The 21,189-nt window shown below is 36.0% G+C and overlaps 1 long non-coding RNA gene and 1 other non-coding gene across 2 annotated transcripts; one reads left to right on the top strand and one right to left on the bottom strand.

Moving 5' to 3' along the window:
• The first annotated feature begins 393 nt into the window (after window positions 1–393).
• Window positions 394–497, top strand: LOC122308633. Its single transcript, XR_006242152.1, has one exon. It is a non-coding gene; the product is annotated as a small nucleolar RNA R71 (small nucleolar RNA).
• A 16,745-nt stretch (window positions 498–17,242) lies between these two features.
• On the bottom strand, window positions 17,243–21,050 carry LOC122306744. Its single transcript, XR_006241503.1, has 2 exons — window positions 20,688–21,050; window positions 17,243–17,535 (listed from the first exon to the last, which is right to left on the bottom strand). It is a non-coding gene; the product is annotated as an uncharacterized LOC122306744 (long non-coding RNA).
• Between the last annotated feature and the right edge of the window lie 139 nt (window positions 21,051–21,189).

The raw sequence follows: 21,189 nt of genomic DNA, 5'->3' as shown, positions 1-21,189 counted from the left end.
GGGATTGTTGGACAATCCTGAGTTAGGTGTCCATTAATCTCACAAATGCCACAATTTTCTTCTTCTTTTTCACTGGCCTTAACCGGATTTACCTTCCTAAGTTCCATGGCTTCGACTTTTCTTGTCAGACTTGCTATCCTAGCATTCACATCATCATTTCCTTTAAGAACATACATACCTTCTTGAGACATGGCACTGAGTTTGGGCTTATTTGATGGATCAGAACGATCTGTGTTATCCCAAGATTGGGCATTTTCAGCTAACTGGTCAAAATAGTCCCAAGCGTCATCAGGATCTTTATTTAGAAAATCACCATTACACATCATTTCTACAAACTGACGCATTTGAGATGTTAAACCTTCATAGAAGAAACTAATGGTGCGCCAAGTTTCATAGCCATGATGTGGGCAAGTTAGCAACAATTCTTTAAAACGTTCCCAACACTGAAAAAATATTTCATTTTCCTTGTGAGAAAAATTCATAATATTTCTGCGAAGAGTGTTGGTACTATGAGTAGGAAAAAACTTTTTTAGAAATTCCCTTTGCATTTCTTGCCATGTGCCAATAGATCTTGGTCTGAAGGAGTTCAACCAATTCTTAGCTTTTTCTTTCAAAGAGAATGGAAACAACTTTAATCTAACAACATCATCATTGATAGTTTGGTTTTGTAAAGTTGCACAAACTTCTTCAAATTCTTTTAGATGCAAATAAGGACTTTCTGAATCCAAGCCATGAAACTTGGGAAGTAATTGGATTACTCCCGATTTTAAATCAAAATTTCCCATATTCGTAGGAAAAATCATACAAGATGGAGTACTTGTCCTTGTAGGCTGCAAATATTCACGCAAAGTTCTCATTTGCAGATTATTTTATGCCTCTTCATTTTCTAGTTCGTCATGAACACTATGATTGTCAGCCATGGTATGAGAATTTTCAGAATCACCTGACAAAGTATTAATCAATTCTTTTAAAATAATTTCCTCTCTTCTCAATCTACCCGTTTGATCACGTTGCCACGAGATCATTCATCATAGAGGATCAAGCACATTCAAATATTAAAAATAAACAAAATACACAAAATGCAAAACAAGCAAGAAAGTAATTTTTTTTTTAATCTATTTATTTATATATATATATTTTTTTTGAATGAGATTACCAAATGGTATGAAGATGGAAGCAATGTTACATGCTCTCTTTTCTGGAAAACAAGTCGTACCTGCAAAAAGGATATGAAAAACAATTAGCAAAAGATTACTAAATTTTTTTTTTTTTTTCTAAAAAAACAATTATCACACGTTGCAATCCCCGGCAACGGCGCCAAAAACTTGTTGCGCCTAAACTTTGACTCAAATTAATGAACCAAAAATTTAGTGCAGTTTTACCTGCAAGTATACAGGTGTTGTAGTATCTTACAGGATCGAATCCACAAGGATTGACTTTTGCGATAAAGAAAATAAATTCAGACAATGAAACGAAATTGCTAAAAGAAACGTATAATCGAATATAAAGATGATAAAATAACTGAATCAACTAAAATGATAAAATGAATTGATATGGAGAAAGACTAAGGTTTCGAGGACCCGTCTAATAATTTATGATATTGTTTCCGATTGATTTACTTCAATTAAACTAGAATAATGATTCCGTTTAATTGGAAGATTTAGCAATTAAGATCAAGAAAAACAGACGCTTATGATCGAGCGTGAACGATTGATGATTAAAACATTTACAAATCTATTTGAATACCACAGGGATTCCTCAAGCATTCATTGTATTCGGAAATCACAATGAATCAAGATGAGTATATAGATAATCAAAATATCTAATAATAAGATCTTTCAATCGATCAAGCTAGTAAAATAGATTTTACGTGGATTCGAAAACAATATTTAAATCATTAAACTTCACCTCTAACCTTAGTATGAAAATTTAGCCAACCATATTCATCACAAGTGCTATAGAAATTAAATAAATATGATCCATGACAATATTAAAATAAAATACACGAAAACAACACAAGAACATAAAAGTGATGAAAAAATAATGAAAAAAAAATAAGAGTTAAAAACTCCCTCTCCGTTCCGTGAATGACTAGAGTTCCATTCGACTTCCACCAAAACTGTAAACCAGCTCCTCCGTTCCGCTGCTCTAGGTCTCACTCTCTCAGCCCAGAAAAATCAGTTCTTGCCTTTGCTAGCCACTTCACTTAGTCACGTTCCCAGCCTTGCTTTCCTTCTGTTTTTACGTAAAACTCCAACAGCTCCTCTTCCGTCCAAGTCAGAGAAAAACCAGGCGAAGAGTGTCCAGCAACCTCTTGGTGTTCAAACGTTCTTTTTTTTTTTTTTTTTTTCTGCTCCACTTTCCGTAAAACACTCCCAGAACCACTCCTACGTACTGAACGGGAACCCCCACTCCCAGCTCTTCTTCTGTTTTTTTATTCTCCTCACAGCACCTCCGTCCAGCAACATATATATATATATATATATATAAATATAAAGCTGCTTCTAGTCGTCCAAAGTCCAAACCCCCTCCTCCAATCACCACCGATTTTCCACTCTTCACTCCCCTTTAATCACGACACCTCTCTTTCTTTACACACCAACCTCTACATTACTCTGCTGCCCGAATGTAAAACCAAAAGAAAACCTTGAAAATCTGCTGCTAGCCGAATCAAAAAGAAAGAAGAAAAACTCAAACTCTCCAGCTCTTGCTGCCAAACCGAAAGCAAGCAGAAAAAATGAACGATAAAAGTCAAGAAAAACAGCTGCCAACCGAAGACTACTCCTCCTGCTGCTTTCGGTCCATGTTTTCTGCATATTGATTGCTGTCTGTTGTAACTTTTCTGCATGTGTGTTGCATGTTTGACCGAAGGATCTTCTGCTGATGCTGTCCAAGTGCTTTTTCCAGCGTGATTGTCTGCTGCTTTGAAGGATTTTTCTGCTGCTGTACATGTGCTTTTCCTTCAGCGTGTTCATTGCATGTGTGTGTTTTCTGCATGTGCTGTGTTGCATCTTGTGTGAGTCCAAATACTCTTCTGCTGATCATGTGATTTTTCTGTTTTGCATATTTGCTGTCATGTGGTCCGAATGCATGTGCATGTGCTGGTTTTGTAGGTCCACGTTTTCTGCATCTTTTTTTCTGCATGTGTTTTTCTGCATGTTGGCTGTCCGAATGATCTGCATGTGTTGAAGATTTTTCTGCAAGTGCTGTGAGTGTTCTGCTGGTGCTGTCCGAATGTTTGGTCTGCATGTGTGCATTCACACTTGAATGATGTTGTGTATTGCCCAAACTATCCCTGTTATGAGAGGAATAAAAATGAAACATTTATTTTCATGTGAAACAATTGCATTATAAATCTTTTTAAGCACCAAAATACTAGAATTTATCAATTGACTCAAGTAATGTGATCTATTGCATAATTAAGTACTTAAATCATTTTTTATTAAACAATTTGTTCGCTTAAGTAACTTAATCATGCAATTTTAGCGCTTCATCAACCGTGTCTTCCTAGCCTTAAACTATCCGAGTTTAACCATGTAATTGGGTGAAACGAAGGGTAACGTTCTTCATGAGGTAATGCCTTCCTCTCGTAGTCCATAGTAATCTTATCTATAACCATCACATGGTATAAAAGAAGAAGATAATGCTCATAAAGGTTACTGCCTAAACTTAACAAGCTCTAGACTAACCTTCTAGGATACTGAATCCATGCTTAAGTGAAATAACTACTTTCCTTATTGCTCATAGAGTTATTCACCATATATATATATATACACCATTGAATTTTAGCATTCCTTAACTGTCTCTCTCTCTCAAATCATCAATTTGTACTAGAATCCTTCCACAAAGTAGGTCAAGTTGTACCGGCAAACTCTTTAAATCTAAAACTTCAAGTATTCACCTAGTTCAATTTGGAACAATTTAATCCATACATAATTGAATTCACTTTCTCTATTTCCTCCAAGAAACATGTCCACCTAGGTGACACCTTCATAATCAAAATGAATCGTTCCTCTTCCTTGGTGACACTTTGATAAGCAATCAGATATTAACCTAAACTCAAGGTTTTCTCTCTTATGATTGGCATAGCTCTTCTATCCATCATGAGCTACCTCTTGTTCTGACTCCAAATAGAAGGATATGTTTATAATGTTCACGTAAATCCTCAAGACCAATATTTTATTCCCCATGTAATTGTCTCCAATATAAGGGTGATCTACGTTTTCCACAAACATAAATTCCATTGCATTCTCAAAATCAAAACAAACTCCAAACACGAGAAATACAATTCAATGACCTTTCATATTCTTCCTCGTACTACTAAAAGGTATTCTATACTTACATTGGTAGGAAAAATAATACTTCTAATGAAAATTGTTTCTCTTACCACCTAGGTAACAATTAGGCTCCTGAACTGAGTTCTAGTGTAATACCACAATCACTAAAAATAGAGACTTGCTTGAATCAACAACGTACAAGTTACAAACCTCAATGACATGACAATCCCCAAAATAACAATAATGAAATAATACAATCAATTGCAATCAAATCAACCTTAACTAAGCTTAACAATAAATAAGTCTTAGAAAATACTAGAAATAGTGTTTGCTCTATATGTTCATGGGACATCAGTATCTATCTCTCTAGGAGTGGCTGCATACACTTGAGCTGGCACTGGAGGCCATGGCTTTGGTTTGGAATCTCCATTGGGAATTTTCCCCTTTCTCCGAGTTCTCTTGGGACAATTTTTGATCAATTGGTCAGGTTGGCCACATCCGAAACAAAATTCTAAGGTAAGCTTACACTTGCCTTCATGGTTCTTTTTGCGCATCCCACATATTGGATATGTGGTTAGCATTGAGTTTCCAGTCTCGATGCCTTTTCCTTTATCTGATCTAGTAGTCATCTTCTTCAATTCCAGACTTTCTTCAGTAGCATACCATGAAGTCCTCTTTCTTTCCAAAATTATCTGGGCGGTCAAATGCTTCTGCTCTACCTCTACTATGGCAGCGATGTTTACCAACTATTGGTAGGTTTCTATACTAAGACAACCCACTTGGCTACAAATCCTAGGTTGAAATCCTCCTTGGAATTTCTACACCTGCATTCTCTCTATAGATATCAAGTGAAGTGCAAACCTTCCTAATGCCATAAACTTTGCAGCGTACTCTTGCACAATTAGACTGCCCTGAGTCAAAGATGCGAACTCCTGTGCCTTCAGTTGTTTGATATATTATGGGAAGAATCTATTTTCAAACTCTTCTTTGACACCTTTCTCATGTCAAAGCAGTGAGGGTTCTTAGTTCCCTTATCAAAAGCTGTCTTCGGGTATCCCACCACATTTCAGCTTCTCCTTAGAATAGGTATCCAGTGTACAGTACCTTCTGGTCCTCAATGCACCCACAGATCTCATATGTTCTTTCAAGACCTATAATCCACTTTTCTACCCTCAAAGGTCCTTCATTACCAGAAAAGTTCAGGTATTTGTGGATCAGAACCTTCTCAAAAGAACAACCCTGAACTTCAAGTCTAGGTGCGTGCACTTGCTATTGTTGCTGATGTCTAAGCACGTCAGTGAGTAGACGTATAGCCTCAGTAAACCCTTGCCCTTCATCAATCTGGTGATTCTGATTCTCCTGATTGATGTCTCTCGCAGGGTTCTGGGGTATCCTACTTCAAGTCATGTGTCACTTTCTGAAACACATGAGTACATGTATCACGATCACGTACTATCTCTTAGACTTCAAGAAATTCAAGTCTAACAAAGACTAAAATTTGGTGAAGCATTGGGATCCATAACCTTATCCTAGAGAGTGATTATTTGTTTTTTATGGAGGAAGTCAATAAAGAAACTGAGTCTCATGCAGCAATAAGAACACTAGTTTTTTATATTAAGAGATTGATGCAATGTTTTGTCAAGTGTAGTTTACAACATAGCAATAGATTGAAAAATGTTGTAGCACATCAATTTGCAATGCATGCATGGTCCATTAATGATATGCATATTTGGTGGCATAGTATCCCTATTTTAATTGATCAACAGTACTATAACCTAATTTGAGGTTTTATGCCTCCACAAAATGAAGTATTTTCCTATATATATATATATATATATATAAAACATAATCTATACATATTGAAATGTTAAACATCCATGATCACAACATGAGTCCAAAATGACTGTAATTATAATAGTATTGGAGATCGAGCTCCATAAATACAAGTAGTAATTAAAGCAACTACTAGGCTATCCATCGTGTAGCTCACACAACTCATCCAGGGATGCCATAATACTATCTATAAATCGGAGCATCGAGGCTATGAGCATTGCGTCGTACTCTAGTATCCTAATCGACTGTTTCCAGTTGATTGACCTTTGGTACACATTCTGATCCTAACACATGCTCTACCATTTGGGGGGAATGGTAGTTGAGGCTACCAAACGATATTTGATTATAAATCTCAGTAAATTAATAGAAAACTTCTACACAGGTTAATGATCTATGTATGGCAGTAAAGACATGAATTTATAATCAAAGTCAGAAATAAGTATAATATAACTTGACATATAACATGACATAACTGATATAACTTGAACTTGACATGACATGAACTTAACTGTGACTTGATTTGATATGACATGAACATAAACTGAAATTGTACATGAACTTAATGTGAATTGAAACATGAACTAAACGTGAACTTGAAACATGAATGAATATGAACTTGATACATGATTGAACGTGAGCTTGAAACATGATTGAATGTGAAATATATGAGACATGAATTGAACGTGAAATGAATTTTGACGATAAAAAAGATTTCGCCAGTTGTTTCGTCGAAAATAATGAACAATCAGAATGATTTCACCCAACATATTCCGTTAGAGATACTCAGACAATCAGAATGATTACACTATGAGTATTTTAAATGGAATATCTTAACAATCATGATGATTATATCAGGAGTATCTAGTAGTACTCATACAATTAGAATGATTACATCATGAGTATTTGAGTAGAGGTATTCTAACAATCAAAATAATTACGCCAAAAGTACCTCGCATGAATAACAAAAGGAAAACTCAGACAAGCATAGTGATTACATCAGGAGCACTCTAGATATGACTGACTTGACATAACTTGAAAGGTTATTCCCGAAATACACAAACTATACTCGAGACAAAATGCGAAATGAAACAAAAGGACAAAAATCTTGACGTAGCGTAACATGACATGAACGTAAGACGGAAGGTATGACGTACTTTGAGAAAGAAGATTTCAAAGCATAACATATAACAAACAATATTTCATAATATGGCGTAATATGTAACAGACAATATTTCAGAACATGACATGACATATAATAATGAATATTATGTGACATGACATATATATAACAGATGACATATGTAATATGACATATTGCAATAGAAAGTAATACATGACAGAATATATTATGTAACAAATAAGTATTTCATGACAAAATAATTCATGTAACAGATAAATATGTAATGGCATGGCATTGAATGACATATATGATAACATACATGCATAAACTATAGTTCCTTTACCCATCACACATTCATAGTAAATTGATAGCAAGTTAAGAGCTAACTTATTTCGATTGTTGTGTCCTATGAGAATAAAGTACGAAATACGAGAAACTGGAAGCGGGTATTCTAAAAGTTAGAAATTTATTTACTAGCAATTAGAAATATGAAAAAAAAAGACAACTTGGAATAAATTACCATTTTACCCTCTACATGTGAAAAAATGACTATTTTACCCCTTACTTAAGAATTTTGCATATTAACTCTAAAAGTTACCAAAATTTACATTTCAAATGTAAATTTTATCCTAAACTCAAATATCAATTCAGGAAAATGTAAAACAAATCCCAAATATAGAAAACTCACTATGGCCAAAATATCCATAGGCTATTTCCCTTAATTTATGTTGCAATTCTTCCAACTTCAAAACTCATGATTAAACCAAAATTTTGCAACAAAGATCTTCCTATCTTAATTTTGAAAAAATACTTGAAATATTCATTAAAAAAATGTTAATTATCACCACCAAACTTTTTAACAAAAAACAAATCCTTGAATCACAAGTTTTGCTCTTATTCATAACATCTCCAAGAATTTATTAAAAACAATTACTTCTAACATATTCATAACCTTATTCTAAGATCAACCATGCTTTAAATCATTGCAAAAAATATCAAAAATCACAAAACACCACTTGGAGTAACCGGCTCCACACTTAGTCCAAAAACAAAAACTTTTTCTTAACTAGTTTTGATCAATCACTTGATCCAAAACTTAAAAAGATAAGATCTTCCAACCAAAACATCACATGGTTTAAAAATGTGTCCTAAAGAAGATCCAACTATCAAATTTAAAATCTCATTGCTAAAAATCAACAGAACTTAGATCTAACCCAAAAACATCAAACCTATGGCCTAATTGAAATCCCCTTGCATTGAAAAATCATATCTTTGAAACTAAACTTAAGTATTTTCAAATTAATATCCTAACATGCATATAAGAAATTTAGGATCATCACATAAAAATATCAAAGCCTTTGGAGTAAGATTAAACTACAAAATATTCAAACTTTCTCAAAACAAAAACTGTTTTTCCACTTTTATAAATGAGTCATCACGAGAAAATACTTACAAAGAGTTGAAAATCGCTATGCAAAATGACTCAAAAACCTACTCGAGAGAGCTTTTTTGGGTTTCTCTCTAAGAACGGGTGGAGAAGTGATGAAATGAAGTAAATGATGTCTTGCACAACTTTAAACTTCTGGATGAGAGAGGTATGGGCTTGAATGACCCTTGATTGGAGGTGTCTAGGCTTGAATGACCCTTGATTGGAGGTGCCTATATCACATAAAGTGAAGAATAGTGAGGGGCAATGACTATTGCTGCCAATGTATTTAATTTCGTACCGTACGGGCCGGTACATATCAGTCCAAATACCGGCCGCACGGGTTGATATTTCGGCCTGTATCGGCCCGTATCGACCGGTATTTCGACCTTTATTTTTTTTCAATTTCTTCAAACTACAAACTTATTTTTTGACCCCCAATTAAGAACAGGCTATTTATAATTTTTATATATATGTATTTATGTATAATTTATTCATATATAGACTAATATTTTAGAATATAATTAATATATATTTATATATATAATTTATTCATATATCGACTATCCCGAAATGGTACACGAAACAGTATTCGGTACCTTGATTAGTACGGCATCTGGTACAATATTCAAAACATTGGTTGCTGCTGCCATGAGGTATGGAGGGTGATAAGGTGGACTTCCCTCTCACATCAAGGCACTATTGGGTGCAATTGTGACGCCCCCAAATCCCCCTGCTCGGACACGGGAAAATCGAGACATCCGGATGATGACATCACGGGTCACCACCCTATCGACGAGTGCTAAGTGTGTGCATAAGCAATAAATGTACACGAAGAAACACGCAACGAAAGGCAAAGTCATAAAGTAAGTACTAGAATCTTTCTTAGTTTAATACAAAACTGTTCAAAAACATATATGATAAAATATTACAAAGCACAAATATAATTCAAAGCAACAACAAGATATTAATTTCAACTTAGAACTCCGACGGAGCCGCATCCTCGGGCTCAGCCTCCTCCTACTCTTCGATCTCTGCACCAAAATCTACGGTACCAAAAATAGTGCTGCAGGTAAGTAAAATCCAAACACCACTAGATAAAAACATATAAAACTCAAACAATATGCATGAAAGGATGCCAATGCTCAAAACCTATAAAATCATATTTTTCCACACACGTCAAAAATTCCATTTGGCCCAAAAACATAACCTTTCCAAATATCACGCCAAAAGTCACATTTGGCCCATATCAAACTCAAACCATTAACCCATTAATCCGTATGCACCATGACCTCCCCTAGGAGACATCCGCACACCCTGGCTCCTGTGCTACACCGCAGGTAACGACCACGCGTGTGACACTTAAAGGAGCGATGCCCAGTTCCGTGCCCCGCGCGTTCGTAGCCAAGCATCCTCTAGCTCTCGCCAGCAAAGGGCCACGGAGTCGGTGAGTAGAGTGATGTCCAGTTCCACACCCGGCGCGTTCATAGCCAAGCATCCTCTAGCCCCCGCTCCCGTCGTCGCCCAGCGACAACTCAGGGGACGTCACTCAGTATATTAGGCTCCCGAGTGACCAGAGGAGTTCCACCGAGATAATAACCCATCCCGGCTTGGGCTCGTGAGACACATGCACCCGAAAATCCATTTATGCCAATAAAACAGGATTTTCTCAAATTAAATAAAATGCACATGTATGCAATATGTAATGCATGCCTCAAGGCACAAATAACCAAGCAATCACAAACAACCAAAACCAAGCACTCCATCCTCAATCCACCCGACCCCTGAACTCATCGGACTCAGTCCGGAATCAGCCAACCAACAGATAAATATTTATTGAATGAGCAAGACATATTTAAATCTAAAAGTAGAGTTTGGAAAATACTTACAGCGCTATACGGTATTTTTTGAAAGCTCGTGGCATTGCAAACGGAGGAAGAAAAGTAACGTAACAGTGAAATTTCATTGTGGCCGTGGGTTGTAAAATACCCACTTTTGAACGGGGACAAACCAAAGCTCAGGATTGATAGGGAATGGTCTAAGAATGTTTATGAAGTTAAAGGAAATGAGTTTTGGCCGTGGGTGGGGGTGAAAATGGCGGTCGAAGGCCGGGGCTGAACGGAGTTGAGCTCGTGGGAGCTGCTCCGGCAACGGATCGAGGCCGGAAATGGGTGGTTTAGGTCGGCAAGAGGTAGGGAGAGAAGCTATGAAGAGATGGTGACCGGAGGTGGTGCAACAGTGCCGAAATCGGTGAAAAACTGTATGGTTTGGAGGAGCTCGTGGTGGCTAACGGTGGCTCCGATGGAGGTGAAACTTGGTGGGGATGTTCACCGATGAGAGGGGAAGAAAACTGGGTGGGTGGTGTAGACCACACTGCCGGCGAGCGGCGGTTCTGGTCTGCGAAAGCAACCGGCAACAGGGGAGAAAAACAGGCAGGTGCCGTGACTTCCAGGGGCTCGTGGTGGCTAACGGCTGGTCCGATAGCTCTGAAAATTGGTGGGGATGAACTCTGGTGGGAGGGGAAGAGAATGGTGGGGGTGGTGTACAACACAAGTGGCGCAATGGGCGGCCGAAGTGGCAGCGACGGTAAGTGGAAAAAGAAGGGGCAGCGCACAGGAGAGAGGAAAACAGGGAAGAAAGAAGAAGAAAAAGAAAGAAAAGAAGAAAAAGAAAAGGAAAAAGGGAAAAAGAAAAAGAGAAAAGAAAAGAAATGAGGTCCAATCCTCACTCCGGAAATCAAAAACAGATTCACCGAAAACGATTTTAAAACCGTAAAATGATTAAAATAAATTAAACGCAACATCAAATAAATTAAAAACCAATTAAAATACATTAATTTAAAACAAATAAACTAATATATTAATTAAATTAAAAACATTCATTCAGTGAAAACACACGTAAAAAAGGCTTATCACAGCAATTAAGGATAGTGGCTAGCCTACCATATGGGAGGAGAAAACTTCCTCAAGAAACTTTTCAAAGATAGCCAAATTTGTGGGCCTTGGTGTTGACCATAACCAAGTGGGCTTCAATTTAGGGTTTAAATGTGGTTTGGTTAGAATTTGGGATGCTATCAAATCTAAATCCAATTGTTTTGGCCTAATCAAATTTCTAAAGTTTAAAAGTATGATAATGATGTCTTAAGGATTTGATGAATTAATAGTATGTGAAAGTGATTTAATAAAGTGATTAAACACGATGCTAGAAATTGGATAAAAAATGGTTTGGAGGCCAATTTAGGGTTTCGGAAAACTGTTAGGGGTTTCAGTTTCAACAAAGTGTTTGGGGTTTCAATTAGATTCCAACCATTTAGAATTTCATTAGGGTTGACATCATCTTTGGTCTTGCACAATTTTGTTGATCAGATGAAAAAATAGAGTTTTGCTTAGGTGGCATGATCTCACATCTTGATTCATTCACAATCTATCTCATGGTTCATCTTTGTGCTAAGTATCCAAAACTATTCCCCAAGTATGGGTAAAGTTTTGTCAAGTGTCCAAATAAAACTTTCTTAAACTAATTTGGACATTCCACATTGTAATTTTGAAAACACTACACTAAGTGCTACTATTGAGGTTACTACTCACTCCGGAAAAGTGAAAAATAAATTTTAAACTGTAAAATTCCAAATATCCATACGAATTTAACTGTGCAATTTGTTTATCAAAATGCAATTCAAAATGCCTCAAAAAAATCAACACGTGTTTTCAAACAAGTGTATTGTCTAAAAATTGAAAATAGTGCTTATGACACCATAGTGTGAGTGATAACACTGATTATGTTGACAAACTAAATCCTAAGTAGTTGGTTGATTCATGAAAATTTAAAGGGTTTTCATGAAGTTCTTAAAATTTGTAAAAATTTCACCATTAAATTTCTAATAAGTTGTTACATATATCATCCACATGTTGCATCGGTGTTAACTATACACAGTGCTCCACCCAAGTATAAAAAATGAAGTGGTGTGGAGCAGAGTGATTGTGCATGTGGTTTAGTGGCCTTCACTGGTCACAACATCGATACCAGCAAAAGGGACAAAAAGAGGGTTAGAGAGAGAGAGTTTGAGAGAGAGAAACCAACGAACGAACATTGATGGAGAGTGACTTATCAGCGATGGCATGCTTGTGGTGTAAAGCTTGGGCAATGATGGTGACCCAATTGAGGGAGATGAGAGTAGGCCTGTGCAAAATAGGTTATGACCTAGCCCGCCCGTGGGACCCGATCCAATCCGATCTGAAAAAACAGGTTGAAGTAACGTGCGGGTCGAACCCGCTGAAATCAACTACACATTTTAAGAATCTAAAATCTAGCTGTCATCCCTTCCAATCTCTTGTGATCATCGTCATCGAAGGTGTTCTGGTTGAAGGTGGTGTTGCAGAAATGACAAGCAAGTCCATCTTCGTCATGGAGGACCTCGATTAGTCTCTTTTTCGAAGTCGAATCCCGCTCAGGTAACTTCCCCAGATGCCCCCCAACCCCCTCTCTCTATTTCTCTTCTTCGTTTCCCTCCTGCATTCTTCACACCTGTACCGAACGTCTCAACAAGCTAGAGCCTTTGTGGATTTTTATTATTGACTTGGAATATACTATATACAGATCCTTTCCCAAATTTTGATAGTGCTAACATCCTTCAAAGCCTAGTTAAAACCTTGCCTCAGAGTCCGCCATGGCCAACAAAATTCAAGCTTCCACCTCTTCGAGCACTTTCTCCTTCAAATCCAAGGGCTTGAGAGAGGTGCGGGACTTGGCAGATGCCGATCTCCAAATGATGAGTGACCAAGCCAAATCATCGATTTCATCTCTCTCAAGGTCTTCTCCTCTCTTTTATCTCTTCGATCTTCGTCTTCTAGTGAAGCAAAATATAGATTATTTATTTATTTTCTTTTTTGCCAGATTCTAATTGATGACTTGCAAAATTTCATATTGCAGATTTTACAAGTTCGCTCGAGCAGAGGCTTTTGGCCGCTCGAGCGAATTTAGGCAGATTCAAACGCTCGACTGCCTCTCGACAGGGAGCTCGAGCGGGTTGCTGAAAAACGAAGATCGCTCGAGCAGAGACATTGGCCGCTCGAGCGAAATCAGGCAGAGTCGAACGCTCGATGTGCGCTCGATAGGACGCTCGAGCGAAATCAGGCAGAGTCGAACGCTCGACGCGCGCTCGACACCCCGCTCGAGCGAACATCGTATTTTGACAGATTTTAGGTTTTCCGCCGTGGGACCATATAAAAGCCATTTTTCACTCTAGAGCCGAGAGTTTTGACTGGAGAACACTCTTTGGGACAGAAAAACACAGCTAGAAGGATTCAATTCATTTGTTTGGAGACGGGATTCCAATTATTGCACGTACGTTGGAATCATACACGAGCACGGACGAGAGAAAAGCGTTGAATCGTTCCCCTGAGCTTTTGACGACGAGTTGAGGCTGCAAGGAGGATTTTTCAGTGTTTATTTTCTTCTTCCCATCTTCTCAGAACAATTATGGTGAATTCGTTTATGTTGAATTCCATTTCTAGCATGAGCTAAATTTTCTTCATTCTAGGAAAACGATGTAACCTATTTCTGAACTATGCTTGATTGTCTATGCTAATTTAATGCAATTCTCTCTTTGTTTATCTGATTTATTCTGAATTTATTGCTTCTAATTAACTGGCCATTGATTAGATGATAAGTAATCTTGTGATTTGCTATTGAAAGAGGGAATCATAGGGTAGATCTTGGATATTTCAGCATAGGTAAGTATAGAGATCGAAAGACTTGTATGAACCTATGTAGTCATTAAATCATTGATCTTATTGCGTTCTTGATTATTGAATTTGCATATTCTTGTGTGAATTGATAACCAAGAGTCAATTCCAATTGACTATCGAAAGAGGCTTTTGGATGAATTAGAGATTTGCTAATAGACAAAAGAGGTTTAAGTTAAATTAGCTGGATGAGAAAAGCATAGTGAAGAATTAGGTGAAATCGATTTCCTAGAAGTTTTCTTCCCCATTGAATTTGATCTTTGAAAGTCAGTTTTATTTTCTTTGCTTATTTCTCTTTGAGTTGATCTAAGTTTATTTGCAGCTACAAAAACCTTAGCGATTCCTCTAGATAAAATTGAGATTAGTATAATTTTGGTATTTGGCAAGAGTAAGGTACCGATCCCTGAGGACGATACTCTACTTATTACTTTACTATAAAACTACGATACTGTGCACTTGCAGTTTTGCACCGGTCACTAATAAAGATGATTTGGGTTTGTTTTGGTCTGGATTCGATTTGCAATTTTGCCTCCTTGTGCAGCTGTGCTTCCAATCTTGAGTTTGGTCGGTTCAGATCAGTTTGGTTTGCTCCGGAGCCGAGTCGAGTCGAGTCGGGTCAGGCCCAAACAGGAATCAAATTGGTCGGGTTGCAGGCCTAGATGAGAGATAAACCAAGAGAGAGCAAAAGAGACACAGACAAAGAGTGAAAAAGATGGACAATGAGAGATGACTTATCGATGGTGAAGGTGGTGTAAGGTGGAGACATCTAGTGCGACGCTATGGCTTAGTAAGAGAGACAGAGAATAGTCGGAGTGAGGGAGTTAGAGAACAACCAGAGTAAAGGAGAGAGAGAACAACCAAAGTGAGAGAGACTTACTGGTCAACAAGGTAGAGTTGAACGACATGGGGAGGGGTAACGAAAAAAATTAAATTTATAGAGAAGAGAGAGAGAGGGAGGGATGGATGGAGGGAGAGCAACTGATTGAAAGAGTGGGAGATGAGGGGAGAGAGAGTAAGAGGGGCGAAATGGAGAGAGGGAGAGTGAAGTAGACGAAGAGAGAGATGGAGAGAGAGACATCAGGTGAGCAATTGTGGCAAGGGGCAAGGGAGAAGAGAGAAAAGAGGGTTTAGGGCATAGCATAAGCCAGTGTCATTTTGGGTCAAATTTTTTAACCAACTGAGCTTGGTGGGTTTTTCAAGGGATTGGATTGGGCCAAGCTACTTAGTTTTTTGGTTTGCTAGTTGTGTTTTGACAGGTTTATATTATATTTATTAATGTTTATTTTGTCACTTATCTACTAAAGGGGAAGATTGTAGATGCAATTGTTTGTTACCAATCTGCCAAAATGATTGATTGTAAATGCACAATTTTAGCTATGACCAAGTGACTAAAATGATAGAGTTTATCCTCTCATTAAATTTATAATTTTGGATGAATATAAATTATTTATTAACTTTATCTATAACAATATTAAGTTTATATGGGAGATATTAGAGATTGTTTAGATAAGTCATAAGTTTGAAAATCAAGTCCCAAAGACCCTGCACTTATTCAGAGAAAAGGTTGAACTTAAATATGTTACTGTAGAAAATATTTAGCACAGATGCCAACATTCTTTCAGGTGACGTCTTCACGACAGATTCGATCAGTCAGGAGTCCTATGGAAACTAAAACTACTTTCATATTGTTTATTAAAGAGGCCCTACTGGTGAGGATCCGTAAAGATTCAAATCTATATATTGTCTAGATTTCCAATGCATATTTTGGTGAGAAAAAATCTTTAGAGAATTTTCAAATTGTTTATCTCAAAGAGTTTAATCGTACTCCATGTTGGAGAATTGATTGGTCAAGTTTTAGCCACTGAAATTCCAAGAGAAAAGCTAATATTTGAAGATTATTAGAAGTTCTGATTGCTACTGTGGTATAGACAAATAGGTTGTTTGTCTGGTCAAGTAAAAGAGTCAATTGATAAAAATTTTGTAATTGAGAACTTACTTGTAACTTTATTTTCAAATAATAACATTGATTTTTTTTTAATTTGGTTGTCTCATAAGGTTTTACCTTTAAAGGACTTTGTCTGGTCAAGTAAAAGAGTCAATTGATAAAGATTTTGTAATTGAGAACTTACTTGTAACTTTATTTTCAAATAAGAACATTGATTTTTTTGAATTTGGTTGCCTCATAAAGTTTTACTTGTAAAGAGTTCTTTAAAAGGTTTCCCTTCGTCATCTATTGTTGTGTCATGCAATTTATTTATTTACTTTCTATGTTCTTTTGATTAAATAAATGTATGCTTGACGACTAATTAATTTGTTCAAGTGAATTGATAGTTATTTTCATGAATATACAAGGAAACGTAGGTAATTTCAATTTGGTATCAAAGATAAGTTCACTCATCTGAATGTGATCCGTACCTTCGAAGGGAAAAATTATACTTATTAAAAAGTTCGTATGCAAAGATTTTCTCAAGTCTTTGAATGACCATGTGTGGTATGCAATTGAACGAAGATGGACTAAACTCCAGACATCTCTTGATACTTGTACTAGATATGAGATCACCAATTGCAACTAGAATAGCAAAAAACTTAACACTATTTCATGGTTGTATATGTAACAACCCCACCCTAAGCATGAACAAGTCAAAGGTGTTACCTTTGACTTGTTCTTTCCCTATTATATAAATATATATTTCTAGAAATATGTGATAAGCATGAACATATTACACATACTCAAATTTCTAATTTAATAAAGAGAAACACCTTATAAATATTCTAATCAATCATTCATCCATAAAAACTCAAAATCCATCATACGCTCATAAAATAATAATAATAATAATAATAATAATAATAATAATAATAAAACTTGAATAATTCTAAATAGGAAGGGGCTCTGTCCTTACAATACATACAAAAAGGTACTAAGTCAATGTATAAGAGATTACCATCGCCCCACCATAATAGTTATACTATACCAAAAGATACATTATTTAAAAGTTAAAACAACAAGGGACCCATCCTAAACATAAAACCAACCATCATCATCATAAGGTCGAACCAAGAGGAAAAATACTAAGCATCTGCCTCTCTCTCTCTCTGCAGTAATGCCCTACTTCCCAGCCTCTTTGTCATTACCTGGATGTTTAAAATATAAATACAAAGTGAGTCTAGTACTCAGTAAGTAGAACATCATGTTATTAACATAATAATCATCTAATCTTTTTTCTTGGAAACATGCATACACAAACATTTGCTACTTTGACAATGCTTTCATGAATAAATAGTTTAAGGAATAAGCAATGAGTAAATCTTAAAATAGGTCAAACTGCTTTACTCCAATCAGCAGCCCTCCAATGGGTGACCTCTGCGTAGGCCTAACATTTTATCTATCATGTGACCCACTACAGGAGAAAGAAACACATGCAAACCCCTCCATTCTAATTTCTCTCCCATTACAGGACAAACGAAAATACTTGAACTAGAGATCTGAGAAATTGTCTGTGAAATTAAAACTAGGATAATCCATCAATCAATAAAAATGGAGAAACTGAAAAACGAGATTGGCAAGAAGGTATTTCCAGTTCTCTAAAAGAAGGTTGATCTCTATCGACATCTCCTCGCAAACTCTTTTCCATGCCCTCGCATCCCCAAACAGTAAGGAATCAAACCAATAAAAAAAGAAAACAATCCAAAAAACTACAAAATTTCACAAAAGACACTACCAAGTAAAGGGAGGGTAAGTGGGTAACCATTAACCAACCTTGGAAGCCTCACAACCAATGTAAAGCATCAAAGTGAGTTTCCTTTGAAGGGATGATGCATTCCTTTGAAGGGATGGATCTTGTGAGTTTTTTTATTAAGCCTTAGGTTGGATTTTATTTTCGTTGCATTGTAGGGTTTGGTTAGTTCTCTTACATGAATAGGGGAAAATGGGAAAATGGATGAAACACTAGGAAGTGGCTCCTAAATATTACTCCCGCGATTCCGATCTTTTTCATTATTATTTTTTTCTCGCGAACCAAACAAAGAGATAACAACTATTTTATTTGTTGGGCTAATGATTATTGGCATTATGAGAGTTAACTAGAAAAAATAGCGATATTCCAAGGATCAAACAATGATATGGAGATTGCAATCCGATTAGGAAAAAATAAAACGATGCAATGAAAGGGCATTAAAACTTCAAATTGGTGGCTTTACACCTAGCAAGTTTATTTGATTGAATATAAAATCAAAGAAAGATAAAAGAAAAAGGGATCCTCTCTGATTCTCTCTCTGGTTGACTGCTTGGGCTTAGTGGTGATGTAGATAATAATCCAGTGTGATGTATTTTTTTACTTAATATGAAATAATCCATGTGTCAAAATATAATTAGTATCTGTTATTGGCTGAAAAACAGCCTGACCACTCTAAAGCAACTCTGATAAACAATATTTTCATGTATAAACATTTTAAGAAATAACTATGCTTTCATGTTTCACTTTCCTTTGGCTGGTACACACTATTATGCCACGTGTGTTGGGGTTAGCAGTCTTTTGGACCTGGACTCCACCCATGGCCACAGGTTAGGAATCACTTTCAGTCAGGGAGCAGCATTGGATTCACCACCAATATTACTTATTACCCAGTATTGCAATCTATCCATTCATTTGGTACTCTTTTGTTTATATGGCCGTTAAATATTTTCATACATTAAAACTTTCATTTCATCTCTTTCCTTTCTTTGTAGTCAAAATGTTTTCATCATCTTATCTTGGTCTGATGCATATGCATTTCTTTAAAAGACATTTCATGTCATACTACATATAAGGAAAGGTGTTAGTTATTTAAGAAAGTGTGTATGAAAATCTCATAATCTAGAACTTAACGTGCATGCATTACATTATGCATATACACACAATTATAATTAATAGGGTGTTTAACATGGGTTACTAAAAAAGGCTTGTACATAATATATACATATACTCTTTTCTTTAGAAGAATATTTACAATAAGAGAGATTTTTTCATAAGCAAAACTTGGTGTAAGAAGCATGGTCATAACTACTGACCTCTATGCACCTTCATACTTCCAATTTCACAATAGGTCTTATTACAATAAATAGCATAAACACATTAATACTCATTCAATAATCTTTAGCCCTCCCTTTAAAAGAGAGAGTCACGATACTACAATCTAGCGTCCCTTCTATGCTTAGCATTAACCCAATTAACTAACTTCTCGCTTCAATTTACAAGAATAGCAAATAAATATTAAAGCATGTTTTTTGTGGGCCGTTGTTTTAGAGTTTAATGGTCTCAGTTTTCATAATTTCCTTGTAATAATTTCTAGCTCTTAAAGGGGTGAATTCACATGTATACTTCTAGTGTACCTAGCTTTTGCCTTTCTTTACATCAATATATTTTAATATTACTTATAAAAAAAAAATTATTAAAGCATGTTAAATGTATTTTGAAGGCCATTTATATAGCTTACAAGGAAAAGGTAGTTGAGAACTCATAGGTTCAACAAAATTCATTTGATTCAAGTTCATTTTGGGGTTATGGAAATTAAGAGCTCAAATCTGAAAAATGATTAGTAAAGGGTTTAAAATAGATTTAAGCATTTCAAATAGGCTAAATAAATTTTAGAAATCATGCCCCTTTAAAATAGCTAATTCTGTCCCTTATTAGAAAATGCTATCTTGCAAACAAATGGGCTTTTGACTGGAAATAAATTTAGAAAGGGGCAAAACCAAGGACTGCTTTAGGCATCAAACATAGGCACATGGGGCACATATAAATTTTCTACTTGTTGGACAGCTTGCATACTATAGTACCCTTTTTACACCTTTAATCACCTCCTCTTAATACCAACTCAAAATCATGTTAAAGTCATTTATGGTTAAACCAAGTTCTCCAGCAAGATACCAATTTCGAAACATAGGAAATCATATAGTAAAACAGCTCCATCATCATTCGGCTAGGAGCAAAACAAAGCATCTAAAATATTTTGTAACAGAGAAACAAACACAACCCAAGACACAAGCTTTCCATCACAAAGGAATTCGATTGGTCTCCAAAATAATACCCAAATCAGAGAAAGTCAAGTTAGGGTTCTTATCTTAATTCTTAACTCCTTTTAAGAAGCAAGATAGAGAACCAATTAGTAGTATGATCGTGTGGATGAAGAGCAAAACGATGACATTGTTTTAACCCCCAAAATCGAGACATACATGAGTAAGCTTATTGAAGAATTTCAAAACCCATATGGAAATCATAGCAAAAAGTGAATCAAGAGTTTATTACCTTCAAGATTCTACCACTTGAAAGATGAAACAAGTTTTAGATTCTAAACTTTGAACAAAACTCAAAAATTGGTAGGAAGAGGTTGAATCCGTGTGGCTTGAAGAAGGTGAAAGGGAAAATATTTGCTTCCCTTACTATAGAATCGCACGGCTTCAAAATGGAAAAGAGGAAGCCATGATCCCTTGAAGATGTAAAGAGAAGAGGATGGAAGGGGTGAGAGCATCGGCTAGGAGTTGGAGAAGAAGAAAAATTTTCTTTCTTTCTTTCTTGGAGAGATAGACGGGTAGGAGAGACAAAAAGATGGGAACGGTGAGATCTATCCACCTTAAAGATATTTTCCCCACCTACTGCTCCAAGGAGGATGATTGGGGCATTTCTTGAATAAATAAAATTAATATATGAGTCCTACTAAATAGACTTGTACGTCATTTTATTAATTATTTTAAATAAAATATTCTTTTATGTATGTTAAAATAAAGATTTTAATTATTTTATTTATTAT

This window comes from Carya illinoinensis, chromosome 4, assembly GCF_018687715.1.
Source record: "Carya illinoinensis cultivar Pawnee chromosome 4, C.illinoinensisPawnee_v1, whole genome shotgun sequence".
Taxonomy (NCBI): Eukaryota; Viridiplantae; Streptophyta; class Magnoliopsida; order Fagales; family Juglandaceae; genus Carya; species Carya illinoinensis.
This window is presented reverse-complemented; position numbering and strand designations above follow the sequence as displayed.